Source organism: Phasianus colchicus, chromosome 3 (assembly GCF_987193195.1).
Source record: "Phasianus colchicus chromosome 3, bPhaCol1.hap1.1, whole genome shotgun sequence".
Classification (NCBI taxonomy): Eukaryota; Metazoa; Chordata; class Aves; order Galliformes; family Phasianidae; genus Phasianus; species Phasianus colchicus.
This window is the reverse complement of record NC_143438.1, coordinates 57,270,620-57,295,876: the sequence shown is the minus strand read 5'-3', so window position 1 is coordinate 57,295,876 and position 25,257 is coordinate 57,270,620. Positions and strand designations below refer to the sequence as shown.

The following is a 25,257-nucleotide window of genomic DNA, read 5'->3' as shown; positions in this document are numbered from 1 at the left end:
TCACTTGGGAGAATCGCCTCTGGCTTTGTGTAAGAAAAGGAAAAATCATCCTAACCGAGGTCTAGTTTCGTGGCATACGTATGCATCCGTGTGTGCACGCGCACTTCTCGCATCCATTTGGGCTGGTATGGCTTTTCACTTGATTTTTAACTTGAAAATGTTGAAGTGTCACGGTGTGAAACGCTCTGCTTCTTTGGATGATCTCCTATGGATTGTGATTTTCAGGAAAACAAGCTGTTTTAAGAAAATTAGCATCGCCTCTGAGCATGGCGATTCGATATCTTTGCGAGGAGTTACAGCGTTTCCTTTGCACGTGCTTTGTTTTTGCGGTCTGTGTTTGCTTCCAGGTTAGAAATGGAACGCAGGTATGGAGTTTTGGAGAGGGAAGATGGTGCACTCGGCTTGTAGGGAGGCTGCTGGAGCAAATGTTTGCTTTGAACCTCTAGAATTTGAATATCAGTTGTGGCAGCCCTTTGTGCTTGATAGCATGTGTTCGCAAATGGTCCGTACGTTCCCTGCAAGTGTGACCAAAGAGCTGTTGTACAGTGGCTGTTGACTGGGGCAGCCTTGTGGTCGGAGATTTTGGAAGAAAGCTCCAAGTTTTCCACTGAGTCACACTTGTGAAAATTAAATCACATCAGCTACTCCTAGGCTCGAAAAGGAGCTCATTAGGGAAGGAAGATTAATCAGTTTGTGTAAAGGAATGACACTGAACATATTTCCACAACTGTCTTTTGGGGGTGAGAGATCTTTTTTGTTGTTAAGCGAGAATTCATGCTTCAAAATTCCTTCCCAAACTTTTTTTTTTTTTTTTTTTTCCCCACACTGATCTCTTCTTTTTATAGACTGTGAAGGTCTTTTGTCCTGAAATCTGTAGAAAGCTGATAAATTAATAGCAGTACACTGCATGTTGGTGTTTGGTTATTTTTAATGTACCATGGTAGGGAGCAATGGCTGCACAGAACCAACTGCAGGGAACTAGTTGGTGGTGCTGAGAGCAGTATTTAAGAGCTCTTAAAACAGCACATCTGTGACAGTCAGTGCGAAGCATTACATATGCTACAGCCCTTTCACCTCCTTCAGAGCTTCTGAATCATCAATTTGGTGATGCTGAGGATAGGTATAGGTGCCCATCCTAACAATAGGAAAGAAACACATGTTGTGGGGGATGGCTCTTGACCTACAGTTATGCATTACAGAGTAAATTCAGTGTATCCAACTATAGCAGAAAACTCAGGACATAGGGAGGAGGAAGGAGGAAGGGTGTTCTCACAGAATTTGATGCTCTTCTGAAATGGATTTACTTTTAAGCTATAATCCAGGTGATGAGGACAATAGAAGTAGACAAATGTTATTTAGGATTGTTTTTTACAAATAGAAATACTCTCTTTTTGTAGAAAACTGAATTCTTGCAGGGATGATGTGGTGTGTAATAAAAACAGAAATAATTTTCCAAGCTTCCTTACTTCTAAGAGTTGAGCTAATCTTCTCTGTTACACGTTGCTTTGGTTATATATGATTTTGCTACATTTTTTCATGATTTTTTGAAATTAAAACACCCGAAGAAACCCATACTGTGGGGCAGTTGTTGGTAAAACTACCCAAGTTCCTGCTGGTAAAGTGGGGAGTTGGAAGTGTATTGAAGACCTACTTAGATATTTATCAATCTTATTCACTAATGTTTAAAAGTTAATAACTTCAGTATTCTACAACAATACAGCAAATACGGGAATCTGAACTGACACATACTGAACTTTTCTTGAGTGCTTGGTGCAAGTGTAGTTCTTGATGTGTACATTTTATGTGGTAATTATCCTGAAAAATGAGTTTTCCAATGTAGAACATTGAGATTTAAATTAAAAAACTTTGTAAGAGTGTGTGGAATTCCAAAAGCCCCTATATCCCAGGTGCAGCCACTCCTAATGGTCGTCCATCTGCACACATAGGCAGTCAAAATGGTGCCCTTCAGTCCCCTCCTTTCAGGGCAGTGCATGTGTTTTAAAAGTAAGGGGTTAAAGAGGGCACTACTCCTGCCCTAAATAAACCACTGTTTTTAACTGTTTCAGGTTGTTTTGTTAAAAGGGATGTTTTATTTCGGTCTAAAACAAAGTTTCTGCAATTTGTCAGTAACCTCTGGTGTATTTAAAACTGGTACCTGTGAGCAGGCAAACACCTCTAGGGAGGGTTCTTAAACAAGTTTATCTGTTTGCCTAGGGAAAATATTCTGGAAAATGTGAAGTATGTTGCAGCACTGAGCCCATTCTCAATGCAGTGTAAAGCTAAAAGGAGCTAGCAGCCACCTCCAGCACAGGGACAGAGTGCTTGCTTCAAGGAGGGGGACTCCAGCTACCTGCAACTAGCGAGGCTTTAGCTTGCATGGCACTTGAAGGAAAGGTGCAGGATCTGTTTGCTGAGCTGCTGAGCATCTTTATCCAATTACCAGATGTTTAGGTAGCCTTAAAAAACTGTTTAAAAATAATTCGAATATGAAAGCGAGGTAACATTTTCTGTCGAACAAATGTAAAATGTTTAAATTTCTGAAGTGTCGGGGATTTTTTTCTTGCATTCATCTGAGCATTTTGATGATAAGGAATCATATGTCTTTCCTGTGAATCAAAAAATCACATCTAGAATTTAATTAAATTTATATTGATTTTTCTAAATTGTGCAAACTTGTAACTCGAATGTAAAACATATTGATTAGCCCTCAACAGAATCATTTGTGCAGCTGCCTATATTTTATTTTTAATTTTCCAAGGAACATAGTAGCCCACTGCCTGCAGTGGAGTAGGTGGCAATTACTAATGGATTTTAGGTGAACCGTTTTCCACCAAACATCAAATGTGAAAAATTCAAAGTGTATGTGGAGTTCTAAGAACTTAAGGCTAAATACAACCGGTGACCATTACTGTGAGCTGAATTTGATTTAAACAGGCTTGCTGAAGTATTTCTTGTCTACTTCAGTGTCAGTGTTTCCTTGGTGTTGTCTTATAGGGATGAATTAGCCGAAATTAACAGAATTATATTTAAAGGATTTTTTTACAAGAGATAACATGCTTTAGGAGAAAAGTTGCAAGTTATAAGTGATGGGGCCTTCTCACAGAATGTATTAAAATTGTTAGTATTAAAATGGACCCTGTGTGTCTTATAAATGGTTATTTTAGGGTCATAGCATTGCAGTGTCAGTGAGTTGAGAGGGCAGCATATGTACAGAGCTGACAGTGAAGAGTGGGAAAGCTGAAATAGTTCTTCTTGTATTGAAGGAATAAATCCATTTATATGCTAGCCTTCTTTGTTGTAACTTCTATTCCTTTTCTAGTTCATTGACTGTTCAGGATGTAGAGATACTTTGTCAAATACATCAAAAACCATGGCCAGACTGATGGGCTCAGTTGCACATGCTCAGCCCTGGCAGCTTTGTAGGCTTGTAAGGGCCAGAAGAGAGCAGAATGCTTCCTGATGTGTAGAATTCTTCTTTCTTTGTTTGTTTAAAGGCAAGAAAATGGGGGAAATAAAATAAATAAATATGTATATATATATATATATCTCCAGGACTGAACTAGTGTAAAACCAAAAAGTGAGATAGGTAAAACAGATCAGCATAGACAAGTGTGGCTATAATCCACAGAGCAGTAACTCAAAACTCTGAGTTAAAATAGCTCCAATCAGTTTTGAGGAGCCAAGTGGGAATCAGGAAAGTAAAACCTAGAATTGCCATCAAATGCAATTAAGAAATAACGGTGTAATGGAACTTGGAAAAATGCAAGAAGTGTCTGTTACAGTAAACTGAATTGTTATAATCTTCTTTTGCACTTAATGTGCTAAATTCCTCTCTCAGGAAAATATCCCTAGAAATCAGATTAGAAAGTGTTTAAAGGGAATTATTTGTCAAAGTGTTTTTTTTTTTTTATTATTTTTTTAATTGAACTTAAGATAACTAATAATAATCTCCTCCATGCCTTTCTACAGAGTACTTTATTTCCTATCATTTAACTGTGTGTGTTGCACACAGACTGTAACTTTGCTAGGTACTGTACAGGTAATTTACCTGCCAGCCTGACACTGGCACTAATTTCACCCTGCAATCTTCTCTGTGGCTGTGGTCGCATTACACTGCTGAGAGTGCCAAATCTGAAGTATTCCTCAAGAATCAAGGTGTAGGTGGTTGTTTTTGTCTCATGCACGTATCAAACAGCAAGGAGAATGTCAGAAAGCTTATCTTCCCTCTTCACTCATTGAGTATGTATTTGTATACTACAGGATATCAGATTTACTAGTGCCTGAGTACTTGAAAAAGCCCTGCAAGTCATCTGATTCTGAATTAATGAGATCTCATTACACTAAATGTTTGAACAGCAGAAAAACCCTCTATGCAAATGAGATGTGAGTGGAGCAAGTGCTTGTCACTTCCCATCAGGCTGCTGTGTGACGTTACTTACATACGTATTTCATATACAGGCACACATATTTGAAGGAAACATCTGGCTGGTAGGGAGGAATGTCATGTCTTTTGAATCAGTTGTAATGTAGGAATTTTTTATTGAAAAGAGACATTTTTTAAAAGAAACCAGTGATCTTATTACCAAAAAAAAAAAAAAGAAAAAAAAAAAAAGAAGAAGAAAAAAAGGACCAGAAGGAAAGATTCTGGCAGCTTACTATTAAATTTCAATCAAGCCTGTATAGTTAGCAATAAAACGTTTACGAGTTTGTAAATGTTAATTTTCTTCAAACTCTTACTGTCATGTGTGGAATTTTCATTTATACTAATTGTCCATTTTGTACAGCTGCCTGCATTCACAGCTTCACAGTCGGTCTGTATTTGTCACGTTGAGGTACAGATGAGATATAAATACGTGAAACTAGAAATTGCCTGCTGCTATTGTGATGTTTTCATAAAATGATATACTGCAAAGGTGTACATTTCTGGTGTTAACTATCTGTTATCAGTTGCTGGTGCTCTTGCCCTCACAATTATTGTAAGCAGAATGAGTATTAAACCGAAATAAAACCAATGTAAAATCCCTGTGGGGTTCTGTACTTTGCTTAAAAGCCAAGTGTAGACATTGTTCAAGCTTATTTTATTCTCTGGAAGTTATTGTGGTCGATACAAGCATGATTTGTTTCATCTAGGATGCTAAGAAGCTGTGAGCCTCGTAGCTTAGGGAAGAGCCTCGGCATAGCTGATCACAATAGATGCCAGTTAATTTGAATCTAGATTTTTTTTTTCCCTCTGTTACTTGACAGTTTTCTTTGATTCTTCTGAATACTGGGATTGTGTTTAGTCTAAACCACTTCCAATTATACCCCAGCACAAACATATAGCTTATGGCTATATTTTAATCAGTTTCAGAAAAAGTAATAAAAATATTATTGCGTATGCCAAAGGATGGTGTTGCTACATGCTATTTTAAATGGTGTTTAAGTATGGTTATAAGCATACCAGTACAATGAAATCAGTTCCATTCCTAAATAACAAAGTTACATTATTTGTTACTTAAAAAGTTGCTGAGAATCATAATATATTAATTATCCCAATTATTCAGGCTGTTTTTAATATGTGTTGAAATAGCTTTAAAAAGTATATGTGAAATATTTATATCAAACTAGTTTAATTTCTCATTACTTGTAAAATGCATGTTTCCCAGTTGTAACTTTTTAAAGAGGTTTTGTCTTACCTGTGCAAGCATATCCTTTCCTTTTGGTTTCAAAATCCAGTTCTTTCATTTGTTTTAAACCCTTTCATTCTCCTGAAATGAATCTGTGTCTCAAAGTGTTGATATCCATCATTTTTGTATTACAAAAATAGTGTTGAGGAAGGCTGCAAAATTAAATTGTGCTGGTGATGCTACAAGTGTAAAAACTGAAGTATAGACCGACGTGGAAAACTTAATCATAGTGGTATTTGAATGATGAGGGTAGCACCAGACTGAATGAATGTTAAAGTAACCTGTGAGGAAGAGATGCCCAGTTCTGCAGCCTCGTAGCACTAATCAAATTGGTGATGAACAGTATCATAAGAAATGCTCAAACATGCTCCTAGCGTGAATCATAGGAGGCAAACAGAAATCTAGATCATGCTTTCAGAAAGGGAAGCTATGAAGTCAGTTTATTTGAAAAATACTGTTTATAAAGGTATCCCCTGTAGTGTAATGTTGTTTCACCTTTGAGAACTTGACCAGTTCAGAATATCTGAGGACAAGAAAGTTAAGTCTGCCTTCAGCAATAATTTCAGTTCCTAGTAGAGTTTTTTATCTGTGCCTCATGGAAAACAAACTTCATATCTTCACTGTACTGAAATATTTGTACTGAAAGAAGTGCATTTAAGAAGCTTTAACTGTGTTGATCAGTGGTTCATTTGACTGGAGCAGAAGGGTGCTTCGGGTTGGGGAGGTTGAGCATGCGTTGTTAATTTCAATTTTTCTGTAGTTGTTAGCCTAGTAAAGACACTGAATGTGAGCATCCTTCCTCAAGCCCCAAGTGAAAAGGGAGATGTTGTCAAGAAGGGGCTCTGATGGCTGGAATTGCTGGCCCTCAGTCTCAATAAACATTTGAGTCCTGTGAATTCATGGTTTCAGTGGTACAGTCAGGTTGCAACCTTAAAACTCATCATATGTTTGACTATCATGAGGTGAACTCCAGGGTTTGTTAGGCAGACCCGAAAGGTTTTGTCTCAGGAAGTGCTTCAGTAGTGTGCTGGTTTTACTTTTCCCAGTGTGTGTAAAGTTTTCATCAGGAATGAAGACTTAGAAAGCCTCCCTTCTCGGAGCAAACTCTCAAAGACTTTGGATATGTCATGAACCTCTCTTTGGGGCTATTCCTCATATAGTTTTAGTTGTTAAACTGTTCTTGAAGGTAAAATAATCTTTCCTTCTAGGCTTCCAGGCTTTATCAGAAAGACAGCAGTTTGATACCCTGCGGTGGGTTTATCATAAAAGTTTTCTGTAGATAGGTTAACAAAAGACCTTAAAGGCGGCAGAAATTAGCTATCAGTTTGCAAGTGCTCTGAAACTGTTGTGTAGTGGTATTTAAATGATACTTGTTTCAATGAGATAGGAAGACTTGTAGTTTGGAGCTTCACTCATGCCTTAATTCTTCCCCCAATACAAATAAAAGCTTGCCACCATTTTTGCTGCTAACAGAGGTATCTTTGGTACGTGTAAAACGTACGTATCAAGCCTTTTTGTAACTTAGACCTTCGTAAGAAATGTGAGAGGTCTCATGGACGGAGATGATGTTTGCATCCCTGTTGTGGATGGTCTGTTGTTTAGGAACTTTGTAAATTCATTATAGGATTTCATGTTTGGGGGAATAGCTGAGAGAGTACGCAGTCAAAGCCTGGTGTAGAGGTTCAGCTGTTCTGCCTCCTTACGGTGGGTGTTCAGACTGGTGGAGGCAAAAAATTGGTTTTTTCCTTCCCACCTGTTGCATTCTTCCGTTCTTTAAGAAGTCTATTTCTTCATGGTTTTTTTGAGAAGTATATTACAGTAGTTGGCAAAGTTATCAAATGACAAATTTTGAACAATTTGAAGATGGAAGAGGGAAACTTTTTTCCTTCTGATTCCGACCAGATTTATTTGCGTGGTTCCTTGGCCTCTTCAGCAGTGCTATGCTATAAATCAAAGTAAATGAAGTTGAACAAAAAGTCCATAAAAACTCATGTCCCAGATTCCTCTGGTGGAGCTTAAAACACAGTTGAATGCTGACAACTCTTCTTCACAGCAGTCTCCCAAGATATTCAACCTCTACTTCATTGTCTCCAAATATCTTGATTTCTGTCTGTCTCATTCTAGCTGCATCGTTGGTTAACATGCAGTAGAAACTGTATTGTCTGCATAAGCCTGTTTGAGCCCGCTGCAGGACAAGAGATTTATGTTAAAGTTGACATGCTTCTCAGGGAGCTAATGGTGTTTTGCCATCATTTTTATTATTATTATAACGTGCATTTGAGATTGTTTCAGGTGGCATTTGTGAAAAGGGGTGATCTTTCAGGTTGCCAAGAATCAAGCTGTTCAGAATTTTATTGGTTAAATTTAGTATTTATTTAAGCATCATTTGGAAACCGGTGGTCATTCAGGGTACATTATGGAACAGTAGAGTCATGTGCTTCTCAGCAGGGGATGCTGCTTAATGATGGCACTGCAATGTCCTGAATTTGGGAGGAGTGGGCTTGCAGTGAAGGAACCATCTCTTTCTACAGTGAGAACAGGGAACCGCTTTACTCTGGCTTTTACAAATAAATGAATCTCTGGAATAAGATCCTTCACTCGCTCACACTTTCCTTTTTTTCCCACAGTATCAGAAATGGACACTTCAGGAGAATTTTTACAAATCTTCTGTCTTGAAAGAGCAAATATGTGTAACCACATATGAAATTAGAGTGTGTGAAAAGGACAAAAATCCTTCCGATAAAAATCTTGGGAAAGTGCTAACTGTATTGAAAGCAAAGAAAAATAACTACTATAGTAGTCTGATGGTATTTTTTAACCAAGTAGATAATGTACAGATGTCATTGGGTTTCATTTAGGGATAGTTTGAAACCCTCAGAAAGAGAATGTGTATTATAATGGTAGATATATAAAAAAATATATATGATGTATGCATGGAGGAATATTGTTTTCTGTAACAAAACCATCTGAACGTGATAGGAAAAAAGGTGTATCTGTATACATCTGTAACATTTTTCTGATGTGGAGAGGTTAGACACCGAGATGCACAGGTCTTCAGAGCTCTGCCCTCGTTTGTGGGAGCTGTACAAACACAAAGCTCCTCTACAGTCAGCTAGCATCTGGTGCTGTGCTGTCTGAGGTTCTTGATTTTCTTGGCTCTGGGTTTTAGAGTTCGCAATTAAACGTGAGATGTGACTATTGATACTGACTTTAGTAACACCTGGTATTTAAGTCCAGTGATGAGAGTGTATTTTTTTCAAAACGTGAGTGTAAACATGGCATGGACTTCACTTTCTAGTGCTGTGGAGTGTTCCTGAGAATAAGAGCATTTTGCTTTGTCAGAATTACTGTTTCCCTCTGGTTTATTTGCTCGTAATCAAATTCTGCTCTGTAATTTTGCTGTTATTATTTGCTCAGAATCGGGCTCATATTTTTCCTTCAAATGAACACACGTCGCCTTGTACTCCTGCTGAGATGATTATGCATAACACCTCTGACTCAGCAGATCAAAAGTTATGTTTGTTGAAAAACAGAATTAATATTTTGTATTTTTTTTAACAGCTTAAAAATAGCTGTGTCGAAAGAGATTATGCTTTTAACATGCTAATCCACTAAGCCATCGTACATCATCCTGCAGGGAGTGTTTTTATGCCAGGCAGCTGTCTCTTACTAGAGTCCATCTGAAAGGTTTCAGGTTATCGCAGAAATACACCCATAAACCCGAGAGAGGCTTCTTTAATGGAATGTGTGATGTGGGCATAATCGAATTGCAGCCTTTTTTCCAGGAATTGTTTTACATGTCAGTGTTGTTTGGCCTGTTTTGGGGCATTCTGGCTTATTTTGAGACAAATTGATGTCTCAATTGCGGCGCTTGCAAAAAGCTTTTCTCAGAGAGGGGGTGTTAACAATTCCTAATTTGAATGTAGAATATTATGTTGTGATAGCCAAATATCTGAGTGGAATGCTTTCCTGATTACATGAAAGATAAAGAACGATGAAAATTTGTGCCAGATGGATTGGAGACTGGGAAATGCATCTGAATTTTGGTTGCTAATCTTGCCCACGTTCTTCTGACCCTTTGTTTTTTGAAGTTGCTTTTTCCTCATTCAATTTTTGTAATTCTATATCGTCTCTGTGGAGAGAGGTGCACAAAGGTTGGAAACAGCAGTACTGACTTTGCAGAAACATTTGTAAAGCGCACAAAATACAACTGAAAAGTAAACTGTCTTATCTTTTGCCTTTAGGAATCATGGATGTTACACTTGTAAGAACAGTAGGTAGGTGTGTGAGATGGAAATTTGACTGTGAGTTTGCTGCTGCTGCAGACAACAGTGACTTCTTTAGTTGTTAAATATTAAGAGAAGGAATTTGCTTCTAGTTAGATATCTAAAATTTGCTGAAACAGCTGAGCAGTGACAATTTCATTTTGCTTTACAAATGCAAAGTCAGAATGGTACAGCATAAGATATCAAGTAGTAATAACTAACCAAATGTATCTGTTCTGGCTGGTTATAGAACTCTATTTGATGTTATCTGTCAGATTAGGGTGCTTGAAAATGTGTTGCTGCCTGACTGGTGAGCTGGGATGTTGCTATGATTTCCTATAGGCAAGTAATCTGTAAAGAACATTTTCAGACAAGCTTGGCTGTACTTAAAACTAGTAGAGTTAGGTAGGGCTTGACACACTTCTTCCCTAGGCACGTTGAAAAGCCTTCTGCAGTTTGGGCCAATATGTTTTTAAGCTGGAGAAGTATGTAACGTTATGTAATGTAAAAGATTCCTCATTTCTGATGGGATTAGCTCTGTAACTTAAAGTGTGGCTCTGTGGTTGTTGTTTTTACTGTTGTTACAGAAGTGGCCATAGTACAGTGCTCTGTGTTGTACAGCCATTGCAAAGAGCAGTGAGACAAGGAGATATATGAGAGACAGGATGAATAAGGTGAGACAGGGAGAATATGGGAAAGAAGGTAGCATGTAATGTAGGGTAAACGAGGCATCGTAGGGCCTACACCAAGTATGTAGTGACAGCCCAAGGAACTAAGAAACTGGATTGCTTTAAGGCTGTCTGCTGTTCGTGTGTGAAAATACTTCCTACAGAGTGTGTATAGTTTGTTGATGATTGTAATGCTTTCAACAAGGACTTTTGTGGTGCTGCACAGAAGTAACTATGCCAGTCTTTATGTAAAGTGCTTTTAAATAAACTGTTGAAAAGATGACGTTCCAAACAGCCGCAGTTTGAAAACCTGATAAGGAAGGAATCGTCGTGAATTGCTTTGTTCCAAAGCTGTATACTTAGTCGACCTGGCAGATAGTTCTTACTCCTCGAAGGCTGTATTCTTGCAGAACAGTTAGATGCAGATAGCTACCTTTGAGCTGATTCCTGGAGTTAGCCTAAATCGAATGGCTGCAAAACAGGACATAAATCACTTTGTGGATCTGGGTTAACTGTACTAGTAAAAAACATTCTTTGGGTCAGCAGTTTACATGAAAACAAACAAACAAAAACCCACCACCACCTAGATATTCTTGTGTGTGATTAGGATAGGTATTACTCTGTTCATGCATACGGCCAGAAACGGAGAATGTCTCTAAATTCAGCAAGTGGTGTGTGTTGCTCTAAAGGCAGTAAGTGACTCATGTGACTGTCTTAGCAGCTGGGCAGCAAGATTAGAGAGCTACTATGTACACATTCCCTTAGGGGGGGGTCCAAGCTATTGCTAAATGAAGTTGTGTTACTGCCAACAACTGAATAACGGGCATAAGGAATAGTAAATAAATGTGTCATAAGGTTACCTCAGTGGTCCGTTTCAGATGTTGTTTAGAGAGAAGAAAAATTTCTCAAGGTTTCTGTTTAAAAGACTTTTTGTCTTTTTTTTTTTTTTTTCCCTAACACGTCAACTTCATACGTCATTACATATCTATTGTCCCTTTAAGTTTGCAGATATGTAAAAGTCATCTTGGAATGGCTGTTCCTGACACTGCAGGAAAAAATGAAAAGTGTTAGTGAGTGAAGAATCTTATTCCAAAGAAATCCTTTATTTGTAAAAGTACTAAAAATATGCTTGTATCTTGAAGTATTTTGATTTGAACTGAAATTGGCAAAGCGTATACTTCTTGGTCACTTGCTAATTTGAAGACTTATTCATGATGTTATTCCTCATGTATTTCCTAATTGTAAGAATTTGTGAAGTTTGTTCCAAATTGTCTTTAAGTTTTCCTGGCATGCCAATATGGATTAGTGGAATACGTGTTCTTTTTATTTCTATGTTTTTCAAGTTTCCCTAATCGAATTCTTTTTTTTTTTTTTTTTTTTTTTAAACTCAGATGCTTGCTTTTTTGCAAGAAAGTTGCAAAACATTTCTAAATGCTTTGTCTTTTATAGGTACATATTTACAGTTGCACATAGGTCTTTAATATATTATTTATGGATGTAAACTCAAAACTGTTGCCCTGTCAAATACCACTGTAGGACTAAACCTCCCAAGAACTCCTTTCAGTCTTGAGGACCGAATTACGTGCACTTGATGGTTGCAATCAAGTAAATTGATACAGAAATCAAGAAGACGTGAATGTGAAGCTCCCTAGCACCATTTTTAGCATCAACATTCAGGCCATTATTATGTCTTACAGCTGAGAATTTATTTACCAAAGAGGGATTTTTGTGTTTGAAAAGACCAGGTGGACAAGAGGTCAAGCCCTTGATCAATTCATTAGAGTAAAAGAGTACCAGACGTGTGTTCCTTGCCATCATCACTGCGTCCTGCTGCCTCTAAAAACTTCCAACTGATTGGTTTTCTGGTCTGCTTTGGGTTTTCTGTTTTCTCTTTTTTCCTGCTTAGAAACAACTAGTTTCCTATTTGTTGCTCTCTTTCATGTTGATTGCAAGTTTGTGTCACTGTTCCTCAGCAACAGTTTTGATTTTTTATCTCTAATAAAAATGTAGAACATCATATAAAATTGCCTGAAGTTGTCAGTGCACCAGATAGCTACCTTCCCAAGGAGAACCATCCTTTTAATAACAGTGTACAACACCTTGTTGATCTGGTCCTTTTGTCTTTGCATATGTTGATTTTTCTTTATAATGAAGTCTCTTACTGTTTAGTGTTTTGAAATCTTTGATTTATAGACATTCTTTTTTTGTTTGCTTGTTTTGTTTTGTTTGTTTTTTTTTTTTTTTTTTTTTAAATTAGTTTTGATTCACCCTCCTCTAAATCTTTGGTTACTATTTTTTTCATGTACTATTTTCCTCTACCAAAATGCTGTCATCATTTTTTGGTCACACATTACTCATCAGCTGCAAAAGAAAAGTGTGTGCTCTTGTTTCTTTATTGCTTAGTTGGATGGTGCTCTGTGACATTGGAGCATGAGCAAACAGAAGGTACCTGTCTGTTGGTAAGGAGCTTACAGATACCATGCAAGCAGACTGTGGCTGAGGATATACCTGCAGAATGCATCAGTCCTCTGAAAAGCAGTAACTACTCGTATGCATTCATGGGTTCTTGTTTGCTTTCCTTGAGGTGAGCCATCAGAAACATCCATCTTCCAGCCGAGTTTCAGGTTCTGAGCTCTGCTGTCCTGTGTTGCCTACAGCACCAGTCCCCTGAGCTCTGACCTCTCTCATGCCAAAGAATTGCTGCAGCACGCAGATTGCACGGGGCTGCTTCCCTGTCCTGCAGCTTGCTATGTTTGCTCAGAGCACCTTTTGCCTCACTGGAAGAATCATGTAAACAGCTGTCCTGAAAGGATATTTGCCTGAACAAGACCTGGGTTGTTTGCTTCTTACAGATAGGTGCACAAAATTTGCATGAGTCAAATTTTTGCTGCCTCACTGAAATGGAAGGAAGTGCCCTCTCAGAAGAAGGAATTCTCTTAAGCTTCTTCTAGCTAGAAATAAAATATGTTCTTGATAAATTTTATTTTTAAGTGGCTAAGGGATACAGCCCAGCAAAATCAGTCAAAAGTGTCTCATATTTGTATTAGATCACCTCTGTAAAAAGGCGTAGTTCAAGGAATGTGGAAGTAGGAAAGCATCTTGCTTGATATTGTCCTCCTCCCCTCACGCCTTCCTGCCACTCTGTGCTTAAGAGCAGAATCATCGTGGTGTTGGCTTCTCAGGGCTGTGAGTAAATCATGGATGCTCTGAAGGAAGTGGAGGTGCTGTTCCTGATGCTATTTCTGTCCTGTGGTGAGAATTTTGCAGTGTTACTGCGGTGGTGTGTGCCACCTACCCAGTATGCTTTCCTTTGACAGGAAGATCTACAACTAAAGAGAAAAAAAATGGTCTGGGGGAAGTTGGTAATGTTTTTTTTTTCTTTTTTTTTTTTTTTTTTTTTCCTTTTTTCTCTCAGCCTATGCTCAGCAGTTCTTAAGGCTGGAGTTGGAGTTTCACACCTTTCGTTGCACCAGCGCAGGCCTGGCAGGTTGGCTGGGAGATTTAAATTGATCAAAAGTGACTCCAGCAATTCTGGTTTCAGGTGTGATCTCGTGATGGACTTTTCTAGTGATGAGAGAGAATCTCTGTCGCTGCCTTCAAAAAGAGTGAAATCATGGCTCTGATATCCTCTGAATAAGGAAGCCTTCTGGGACAAGCTCAAAAGTAAAGCATGGGAAGAAGAGGAGTTCAGATAGCTGAAATACTCTTCTCCAGTAACTATAGATACTGTGGTCTTTCACAGGAGAACTGTGGACAGGAAGAATGTTAGTTTCTAAGTGCTGATGACCGTGTGAGAATAAATAGAACTAAAGGAGGCTTTAGGAGTTCTGTTGCTTTGTTCATGTGTTTAAAAAATATATATAGCATCCATTTTTAGGATTCGGTGTACTAGAGGCTGAAAAGAAAAACACAGCAGGAATCTGTCCCTCCTCTGTCAGGCTCAGAGAAGAGTGGAAGGGAAAGAAACAGTTAAAGCACTCACAGTTGTATATATATGTACACTGTTTAAATTTGTCTGTCAATTTAGCAATGGTGGCTGACACTAGGATTTTTAAATCAAATAGTAAAATTGGCTGTCCCCCATTTGCACAAAGCAGAGATATACTGCCGTGTGCAGTCCTGGGCTCCACTACGTTTCAGGCCCTATATCTGAAGTCACATACCAGTGGGATGCTAGTTCTCGGAGCTGTATGGATCGCACAGATGGGAGTTCACAAGCCAGTTGGCTGGCTGGAAACTTATACATGGATCTTGACAATGGAACATATTTATACAGTGTTCTGGTATGCTCTCTAGCACATTTGATGTTTTGCCTCAGGCTCTGGATGCTTTCAAAAATCCTGCCTGCAGCCTGAGTCTGCACCCTTGTGAATCTGGCTCCTGTGATGCCCAGCATAGACCATGGGTGTGGACTAGACTTGTAGACTTGTACAGTGGGCAGTTGAATGTCAAAACAAGTCAGCTTGCAATGCGTGCCCAGTGTAAAATCCAGAGTGAAAATATAGTAAATGGCTCCTGTCACTTTTCTAAGGTTGTTTAATAAGGATCAAGTTTTGTGGCATTTTTCAAGATAGCCTGTTTTGGGATGACTAGGGCTAGTTTTCTTCAAAACTATTGTCTTAATCATCTCTTCAGAACGTGTCTTTCACTGCCTTCCACAGCGACTGCAGACATTAGGTATTTCTGCAAATCAGCCCTTGGACACACATGGTAATAAGGACCTGGAAAATTTAATGGTTCCTTGTATAGTGTTCAGTTTAAATGACAGAGATCTCTAGTAGATTCTGAGCTCTGTAGGACAGTGTTCAATTATCTGACTCAAAAGGATTGGTTTCTGAATGACTAAAGGGGTTGTGGAAAAAATAATGAAGAAACTGGCCAAATTTGGGTAGAGTTCACAGGAATGACAGCTAGACAACTATTTCTGTCTAATTTCACATCTCTATCCCGAAGGACATGGGTTCAAAACTGTAGGAAAAGGGTAAGTGGGAGAAGTCTGCCAGAACTTTTTGATGAAGGAAAAACTTCTTTTCCTTACCTTTTTTTTTTAAATGGCTCTACGGTTTTGAATGAAAAAAAAAAAAAAAAAAAAACCTGAAGCAGACACTAACTTGTAAAATTTCAGCCCAAACAATGGTAGTTTGGCAAAGTCATCTGCTGTGTTATATAGAGAAGTCTGTCTTATAATGGCATGTGTTTGGCAGCATAGTGAAATGTGATACTATGAATTCTGCAATAGTGAAACATGTTGGATTTGAGTCAGCATTTGTACCTACTGACAGCAGTCAGTTCTTGTGTGAATTAACAGAATTGTCTTGCTTCAAATAAGGACTTGATAGATGACCATATCTGAGATCTTACCAGCTGAATTAAGGCCCAAGATGAAAAATACAATGTGATAAAATGGCTATCAGATGTTGTTTAGTGAAGATGATTATACTTGTTTGCATATCAAGGCCCTGCATCTGACAGTCGTAAAACCAAATGTGTAGGGACAGGCTTGGCAGGAGACATGTCGTGATAGCTTTTCCCATGTATTCTAGTTGCCAGCAATTCACTGGTCACAGGCTTCCTGAGCCAGACATAGTGTTTTTATATTTACTAGACTTTTCCATGAACATTTTCCTGTGACCTCTTCAGCACCTTAAGTGTCTAAACGCTCTGCAGCAAGAAGTTCCACAGCAAAAACATGAAGAACATGTGTGCTTCCTTCTTGAGCCCGTGTCCTGGTGGTTTCACTTCATGTCTCCAGCTCTTTCCTTGGAAAAGACACTACCTACCAGCCTGTTCAGATTCCCCTGTCATTCTCTAGCCACTTCAGTGCAGATATGCTTGTGTGCCATTTCAGTTGCATCTCTCTTACCTATGTTTACTGATTCCACTTTCGTTGTGGAGCTTGGTTTCCTTGTCCTCCCAGACACTCATTGTTAGCTTAAGCTTCTGCTAGTTTGCTTGATTTAGGCCTTAAGCTTTCTCTTCAGAAGTATTTCAGTGAATGCTGGAAATTATTAAGAGTGGAATAAAACAGGCAGCAACCTGTGGTGTATTTGTCTTGAATACCAAACAAGAGGTACGTGTGAAAGGGAGAAAATGCAGAAGGTGATAAATACGAACAAAGCAGTGTGAAACAGCTTCCCCATAAAGAAGGCCTAAGTTCCTAGGCCTTAGATTCTACAGCCTAGTAAGAGACTACAACAGGGAGAATGCAGCACAGGTTCCATATCACAGACAGGGAATCATAACAGTGTAACAAGTGACACAGAAGCCTAGAATGGCTTAGGTTGAAAGGGACATTAAAGCCCCTCAGCTTCCAACCTCCTGCCATGGGCACGGTGGCCTCCCAACAGGTCAGGCTGCCCAGAGCCCCATCTGACCTGGCCTTGAACCCCTCTAGAGGTGAGGCATCCCCAACATTGATAAAGGATGAGTAAAGTTATTGAGAATTAAGAGAAATAATGGGAGATTGGTTCAGAACTAGCTGAAAGAAAGCAATTGTTAATAAAACATGAAATGAAGCTGTAGGAAATCCTTGTCATGAGATGCTGAGAGTGAAAAAGTTCACATGGACACAAAAAGGAACTCCTAACATAGTGGGCAAGTGCTTTGAGGGCTATTAAGTCTATCCAAATCAGGAAGTCCCTAAATCCCAATCGGTAATACTTCCCCCAGATACTCTGCACTTGCCCTTCCCGGTAGGCTGTTGTTGGCTGATGCTGGGTGGGCTCTGAGTCTGAATGCTGGAACCATGATTGTGCTGTGCAGAGAGCTCAAGGGAAACTGTCCTAGGAGCCACGGCAGGCTGGCTGTGACCCTGTGTAGATCCACTAGTTATGTCATCTTTTGATATATAAGTGGTCATTGTCCTTGGTTTAATTATTAAGACACTTTGTGATTTTGTTTTGGTCAGATGTTGTGCTACCCCAAACAGATTTTTTGTGAATATGTATTACCAAATTTATACAGTGTTTCTAGCAAGAATTTGATTGTCTACTGCAATGGTATCTGTCTGTCTCTTTCTTCCCTGGAAGTAGAGATGCTTTTATGCATAATAGTAGTTTTTTTCTTCTCCAACAGCTCTCTTTAGTGACTTTTAGTAGCTGCTTATTTGATGGTTGTACACAGATGTTTTGCATCTCTGCTACTTCCAAGTAATGAATCACTAGCCTCTAAGTGCGATACTCTGTCCTTTGCTGTTACTTTTCATCCCATTTCTGTCGCAGCTGTCCTTAAGATTTGGCACAGCTTTCTTTTCTTGTGGGCTGTTTCAGACTGCACAATACTTCTAGTACCTCTTAGGTTTGTATTTTACACAAATTTTGGTAGTGCTCATGTAAAGTTGTAACAAGAAATATAAAGGAAAATGTTGAATCGGGAAAGACAGACAAGCAGTCTTGGCAGAGCTCCATGAATAACATCCTTCCACCTTTCAGAAAGAAAACTGTTTTCATCTCCTCTTGATCTTCTGCTTTTCCTGATTTGCAATTCTGGAACTAGCCCCTCTCCTCTCGGCTCAGCAAACTGCTTCTCAGGTGGTGGTATATCAGATGTCTGACTGAGTTGGACTTGAGCTGTTGTGCTTCCTTTCTATAAAGAATATTTTGTCATGTTGAAGGAAAGTTGGATGTTTGACATGGTTTCAGCTTTTAAAAATCATGTTATATTTTATTGTTTTTTTTTTTTCTCTTTACCTTCATGTTTTCATTCTTTCTTCCAAAATGTGATCCAAGAAAGAAGCTGTGCTATCATCAGATACAATGTGGCCAGATAACTTTTTTCCACCTTTCCTCAATGCTGAAATGAGACAGAAACTTTTTGGATTTAATGCTGCTCTGAGACTCTCCCATCTTATCACGTGGCAGTGTTGCTTCCAGTTAAATCAGATGATAGTCCTGAAATATGGGAGGCAGTGTTCTGTTGGTATGCTAGATACTTTCATTTAAGTCATCTTTCAGAAACCCCTGTGCCCGCCTCTGAGTTTGGCATAACCTCTGGAGCAGAGGACTGTAAGTTTCTCTCTTGTTTTGTCTGTAGTGGGAGTAGCAAGTTGAAACAGTTGCTGTTGCTTCTCCTTGGTGTTAGTAATGGCTGTGGATGTTTGGCAAGCTTAGTTCTGGCAAAGTTCATTCAGGGAGACGCCTGCAGTGGCAGGGTTTTTAGCCACTTAGTACCACTCATCCCTGCTGAGGTCGGGCACCTCGCTGGGTCGTGGTGCCCCTTGAGCCCTCTGTGCTCCATCTGCTGCCCAGGGGTCGGGGCCCTCACGCCTGCAGGTTGGGGATGGTGCCAAAACTTCTCATTTGGCAGGTGATAAAACTTCTGCTGTTCCTGATGTTGAGTTGCTGCATGGAATCTGTAGGTGCGGTTTCGTGGTGATCCACAGCAAGAGCTGCAGGAATCCCAGTTGGAGATGGAAGCCTTTACCTGAGAGGCCGTTCTCACCTCTTCCCTCATACTGGTAGTATTGATCTGTTTTGGTGTGCAGGCCTGTTCAAAACTGCAGAGATCTGTCAGCCCATTCCATCAGCGGGACAGCTGTACAGACATTTGTCTGTCTCAGCCCCTTGGCTATCGCTTTGGAAGCAGCACCGGAGCTGTTAGCCTTTAGGGCTGCTGGGGGTCCCCTGAGCTCGGTGCTGCTGGCCTGTGGCCGCAAGCCCACAGCTGACCTGCAGCATGCGCTGGGCAACACGTCCTCTGCCCAAAGCTGCCCCAGGGAGCAAGGTGCTCGCTTCCGTGCAGTCACCTAATTCTGGAGATGGATGCTTGGCTTCGGAGACTGGGTCCACAGAGGGGAAGGTAACTGCTGAGGCTGTTTGCCAAGCCAGATATCAAATCTGGTGAGGAATCAGGACTTGAGGTTAACTGCCAGCAATTATCTCTCAGTAATTCTTCAGTGTCTTGTTTTCAATTGAAAAAAAAGAAAAAGTGAGGTCTCTCAGTGCTGGCTCCTCTGGCCTTGCAATTCAAGGGAAGCAGCAGCTTTCATCTTTACAAGTTCGGCCTCTTGGATATAAACCCCAAAGTTTTGGTGACAACTGATGTAATGAGGAGGCTGAAATACAAACCTCTGGTGTTCTCAGCTCCCTTTCAGGACGCAGACTCCTCTGAAAGCACTTCCTTGCTTTGATAAGGAAAGCATTTCAAAAAGGGATGCACTTAAGTCATCATACCCCTATGCCTGTTTCTGTCAGCAGTGAGCTGTTCCTTAGCTGCTCCTTCCCATAGCCCTTTCTGGCCACTCTATTCATCCTGCCAGCAGATGTTGTCCCCCAGCACCCGTTGCAGCCTGGCCAGGCAAGGAGAGCCATGTGCTTGGGATGAAGGAGGAAGATTTTCATCACCAGGGGTCAGAAATAAGCTTCTTGTGTGTGGTCGATAATATGTAGCACGCTTGGCTTAGTAAGATGAGCTTCCAGCTCTCTCTGCAGGAGAAGGGGATGCATACCTTTCATTAACTTCTGCAGATTTCTACGATCTGATAGGAGGCGGGAAAGAAATTTAATTTCTACAGCCAAGTCTCTGTGTGTTACTTTCTCATGTGTTGCTGATGACGGAAAGCTTGGGTGGGTGCCGTGCTGTCGGACTGGATTACCAGGCGCTCGCTGTCAGGAGTCCACGCTCCATGATTGCAAGCGCAGCGTTCCTTTTTCCTGAAGGACTGCAGGTTTGTGTGGGTACAAACAGTGGTGGCACGGGCACAAGTCCTCTGGTATTCAGATTTGTGTATGCAGAGCGCTGTGAAATTTGTAGTTGTAATGTTATCTGTTAAGAGTAGAGTAAATTCTACTAAAGCAAGTAGTGTAAATTACACCGGCTGTACTTCAGATAAGTCTCCCTACTGTTGTGTGTGCAATTAGAAAGAGCTTTTTAAAGGATTAATAGTTATTATATTATAAGAGATTGGTCTGTGATAGGAAATGAGGTTTCCACTGAAAATTTTCTTTGAGCATCCAAATGCAAAGATCCCTTATTAAAATTTATCTAGCTGTTTAGCTTTCCTTAGCAGAAGGTTCATAGGTCATAGAAACAAGTGCTGTATGAAATTTCAAACCCAATGGTCACCTGCTTTTAAAGAAAAACAGTAGTATTAGCTCATTTCAGAAGTTATTCAATTTCTGTGTTGTGCTGTCATTATATGCCTCTGCTCGTTTGCATCCATCTGTATGCTAAATTGTTTGGATTATTCTTTTGTTAATTTTATTTTGAGCTGCAGAAGCCAGCACAGGCACCTGAGGGTTTCATTGGCTTTCTTTCTGGACACTTTTTTTCTAAGAAAAGATGACCATACTAAGGCTGTGAATAGCACTCTCTGTGTTCAGATCTGTTGGACAGCAAGCATTGCCTTGCATTTAAGCTTTGCTTCCTTGCCTCTGCCTCACTTCACTTCACTTTGCTTTTTAGGTCTCCCTTTCCTCTTCACGTTATTCACTGTTTGTTTTGTTTCATTTTTTTAACCAACTTGTCATCTGCCAAATACAGGGTACGGAAGAGATTGCTTCCTTGTAATTGTTCCTTATCCACCTATAATTTGCTTTCCTTCCTTACTCTATTTTGCGCCTATCTCCTGATCTTCTCACCTTCATCCCTATCCCTCCTCCCTTCACAGTCTTTGGTTTTGGAAGGAGCTGGAAGATGTGGTTGTATGCCAGACAGGCTTGGTTATTACTTACATAGGGAAACTTCATCCTGTTCGACAAGTAAGCTATTCGTAGCCTTGAGGGATATATCTAAAGGGCACAGAGTTTCCACTCAAAATTTAAGTAGATTAGATTGTGTGTACATATTTGTTGTGACTTGGCAGGTATCCCAGCGCCCGAGGTCTTAGAACATATACTTTGCTATACTTGAGGCAAGCTCAACTGCATGTTTCAAGAGACGTTCTGGAGCAGTGGGAGGCAAGGAGTTCACAAAGGTGTTATCCTCTCTAGATCTTATGCAACAGGAATCCTGACTACTGTTCTGTCTAGTCCCTTAGTTTATCTTCGTATTAACTTCTATCAGACGCTTCAAGGGGTGGCATAATTGTAAGACAGGATAAAATCCTCTTTTAGCTCTCTGTTGTTTTGGATTCTGTTCTGGAAAAAGAGGGCTGCTATTATTTTTTCTGAAGCCCTCTTAAAATCACGATACAATTCTGGATGATCGCATAAGGGATGAGTGTTGTCTGCATAACTGTATGCCGCCTGCTGGCACTGCATCTCACAGGCTAATTGCTGTTAAAAACAAAGTATTTGTGCTTATTAGTTTGAAATTTGCTACGCTGTGGTGTTATTGAGTATCTCTCACTGTTTTAAGAACAGCTGAAACTGTGTCACCAAGTTAGTCTACTGCTAATTATTTTAATAGTATTCACTTGTGGTCTTGGTTTGTTCTGTTGCTGTTTGTTTGTTTGGTTTGTTTATTAGTTGTTGCTCTTGTTTTATTTTTTAAGTGTAATCCTGAAATTCAGGTGCTGCAGATGTGCTGGAGGGAACTGTGAAGTTAAAGCAGTTGTATTTTCTGAAATTGTTTGGTATGGTGCTTTTCCTTATAAGGTCCAATGACCAATTGTTTTGATTATTTAGAAGGGAAAAATTCCATGAGAACTGTTACTGAAAATGACTAACTTGGCATTAGTAATCTGTCATTCTCTTACAGCATTTGATGCAACACTGAAGTTAATAAAGATTGCTGAAATATCAGCAGCTGAAGCGCTGAGTGGCTCAGATGTTTTCAAATTAATATGTGAACTGCTTATTACATTTTTGTAAATCACTAATAGTATCTGTAAATAAATATGGTTTTTGTTTGCAGTGGTGCGATCTCAACATCCAGGCCTTTGTAAATAAAGAGTAGCCTGGATATCTAAGAGAAAACTCAAACAGTTGTTTCATAGTGCAGGGTGACCTAAAGGAAGCTCGGAGCTGGAGAAGTTCCTAGGTTTTTCTGTTAGAGAGGTGAAATCTCTGCAGAATGATGGTAGCACTATGCTGGAGAATCTGCAGGAGCCCAGTGGGTTTGTCAGGTCAGGTTGCATGGGGAGGGAATCCTTGACAGAGAGGTGGAATGGATTTATTTAAGTGGTATTGTTTCTTTATTTAACGAAGGATTGGAAGCTAGTAAAAATGCACTAGCTGATAGGCAGCACATATGGGCCCCTTTTGCTTGAAGTTACAGAGAAGCATGAGAGAGACGGTACTAGGGTTTACCTGATTTGAAATGTACATCTACCTTACTTGTTCTTCGGGCATCTCAGTGCTTGGGGAAGAAATGCTTAAAAACAGCTGCCTAAATGCATTTCTGCTATCTGTTAGAGCAGGCTGTTAGAGGATGAGGAATGATCTGCTTTTACCTTCTGTACATTGAAATAAAGAGTTACCCTAACAAGCAGAAAGTTGCATGAAAAAATTACTGCATTTCTTTTACTTCTGTTAGGCTTTTCTAAGTACAGAAACATAGGATTCACTCAAGCAAATAATGGGTAGAATTGTCCCTTTTGTAAACCTTATAACAGAGGTAGTGAGAAAGCTTTTGTGATCAACAGTCTAGACACCCTATTTACTATGGTTTTGTCTACAGTAGGCTGCTACTTTGAACGTGTTAGTTCCTCTCATGGCATCGTGTGTCCGTGCTGAACTGAATTCTGCACGTTATGTCAGAAAAGGGCTACTTGCTGCAGTAAGTGCAGTAAATGCACATTGCAGTGAGTTAGATTCCTCTCTAAGATGTCTTTGAGTTACTGCCTTATAATATGCTAGTTTGTTCCCTGTACTGTATTTCTTCCCTGGCTCCCTACCCGTGTCCTTCTTTACTCCAAGACCGTCCTGATTAGTGGTAAATGCTCTATACGTGTTGGCACTTATGATAAAGATTATGAAGAGGTTTGTTGTGGTGATTTATTAGTTATGAAGGGTCTGCATTGTCGCTGGAATTGTGTGGCCTCTGGTTTGTTCATGTCTGAGATGAAAATCATTACGGAACATACAGATACAGGCCAGTGCCCACAGAAATGAAAGCCAAAGGGCACACCTGGAGCTGGCCTCAGGGATGAATCAACAAAAAAGGCTGTAATGGATCTGTCAAATGACAAGTAAACATAATGAGATTCTTGCTCAGTGCCCTCAGAAGTTCTTTGGGCTGGGGTTCTGCCCGTGACATTGCCACCAAATCCAGGAGTGACGTATTTATTTTTTTTCCCGGATGGTGCACAGTGCCACAGCAGAGGCCTGAGGCAGCCAGGTAAAAGCCCAGCAGTAAAGGTCAGTAGCCTCACCTATGCCATACTGTCCAGCCTGGCCTGGGCTTGCTGGAAGCACTGACTCATCAGATGCGAGCAGTACCCAAGAAACAACCACAGGATCCCGCAGAGGCTGGAGGAGGAAGCCGATCCAGTAAGTACTGCATGCCCAATTGCACAATAATTTCACAGTAGGGTTTGAACTACTTTTTCTGGAGTGGAGAGCTCTGGCTCAGGTAGCGGCCTTCCATTTGCAGTTCCACTCGGCAGTTCTCAAATGCAGGTCAGGCATGTCTTTATTTATTAGCCGTGGGTTCCTCACCCACACATACGTGCTCTCGCTCACTGGCCCCCTCCAATCTTCTGTGCTCCAGCTGTGATTCCTACATGTCTTTGCTTCTCTTACCTTCTCACCTGAAGAATAACAACTTTACTATTGGTACTCCTTTCCCATCTCAAATTATTTTGTGTCAAACACAGTAAATTCCATGCAGCCCTCACTCAGCTCACCTTGCCTAATTACCAGCCCTGGTTTGCTGAAGTACTACTTGGAGACTTTACTGTCAGTTTCCTTGTACCTCCTTCTTCTCCTTCCCCTTGTTATCTTTGCTCCCTACCCTCTGTGTAAGAGACCCACCCCATAATGAAGTTTTCTTTGCCACCCAAGTCTCTGCAGCCCATCCCATAGTTCCCTGCCCTGTTTGGGAAGCCTAGAGATCTCTAGAAGGACTGAAGAGGTGACCCTGCTCTTGATGCTGATCTCAGGAGCTCATGGCTCTCTCTCTTTTTGCGTAGGGGAGCCGGGATGCTATGGGGAGGGTTCAGGGCTAGACACAGCAAGGAGCAAATACTTCCCCGCTGAGCTAGAGCTGTGGCACAGCTCTCCTTCGTGCTCCCTGGCATCTCAGGTCCTCGCCTGGGTGGAAGGAGAAAGGGTTCAGAGACTGGAGGGAAGTGGTTGTTTGGGGGAGGCACAGATGCAGTGGATGGATGATGTTATGTGTGACTCTGTTTCCCCCTCCTGGCTGCACCCCTCACCTCAGTACTCCTCAGTGTCATCTGTGACAAAAATCTGCACTGTTGATGTGGGATTTATTAGCGTTCTCTCTTCGGTACCAGACATCACAAATAGAAGAGTTCTTGATCACACTTTTTGATGCTTATGCATTTTTCACACTGCGTGGTTTTCTTTCTCTTGCCCCTTCCATCAACTGAAAGAGCATCCCCCTCCTAAATCTGTGTTTAAAGCAGCTCATTTCTTTGCTGTGCCTGGTCCCAGACGTGAGTTGCACTTTTCTGCCTCCTCTCTCAGCTAATCTGATCTCCTCTTGTTTCCTCCTCGCTAATCGCAGCCTTCCCCAGCTTTGGTTATGCTGCCCCCCTGCTCCAGACCTTAGTCATGCTCAGAGTGTTTATAAATCTGAACGCAGCCTCAAATATAA

At 40.4% G+C, this 25,257-nt stretch overlaps 1 protein-coding gene across 7 annotated transcripts in view; it reads left to right on the top strand.

Annotated features, from left to right (window-relative positions):
* The window catches only part of PLAG1 (PLAG1 zinc finger), a 55,349-nt gene that overhangs the window by 3,782 nt on the left and 26,310 nt on the right, over window positions 1-25,257 (top strand). For 3 of the 7 annotated variants that reach the window (XM_090137606.1, XM_090137602.1, XM_090137603.1), the window contains exon 2: window positions 23,790-23,969. The exons of the other annotated variants lie outside the window; for them this stretch is intronic. The gene's annotated coding sequence lies outside the window, so the exon portion shown is untranslated. The remainder of the gene's footprint in view (window positions 1-23,789; window positions 23,970-25,257) is intronic. 7 annotated transcript variants of the gene reach the window in all.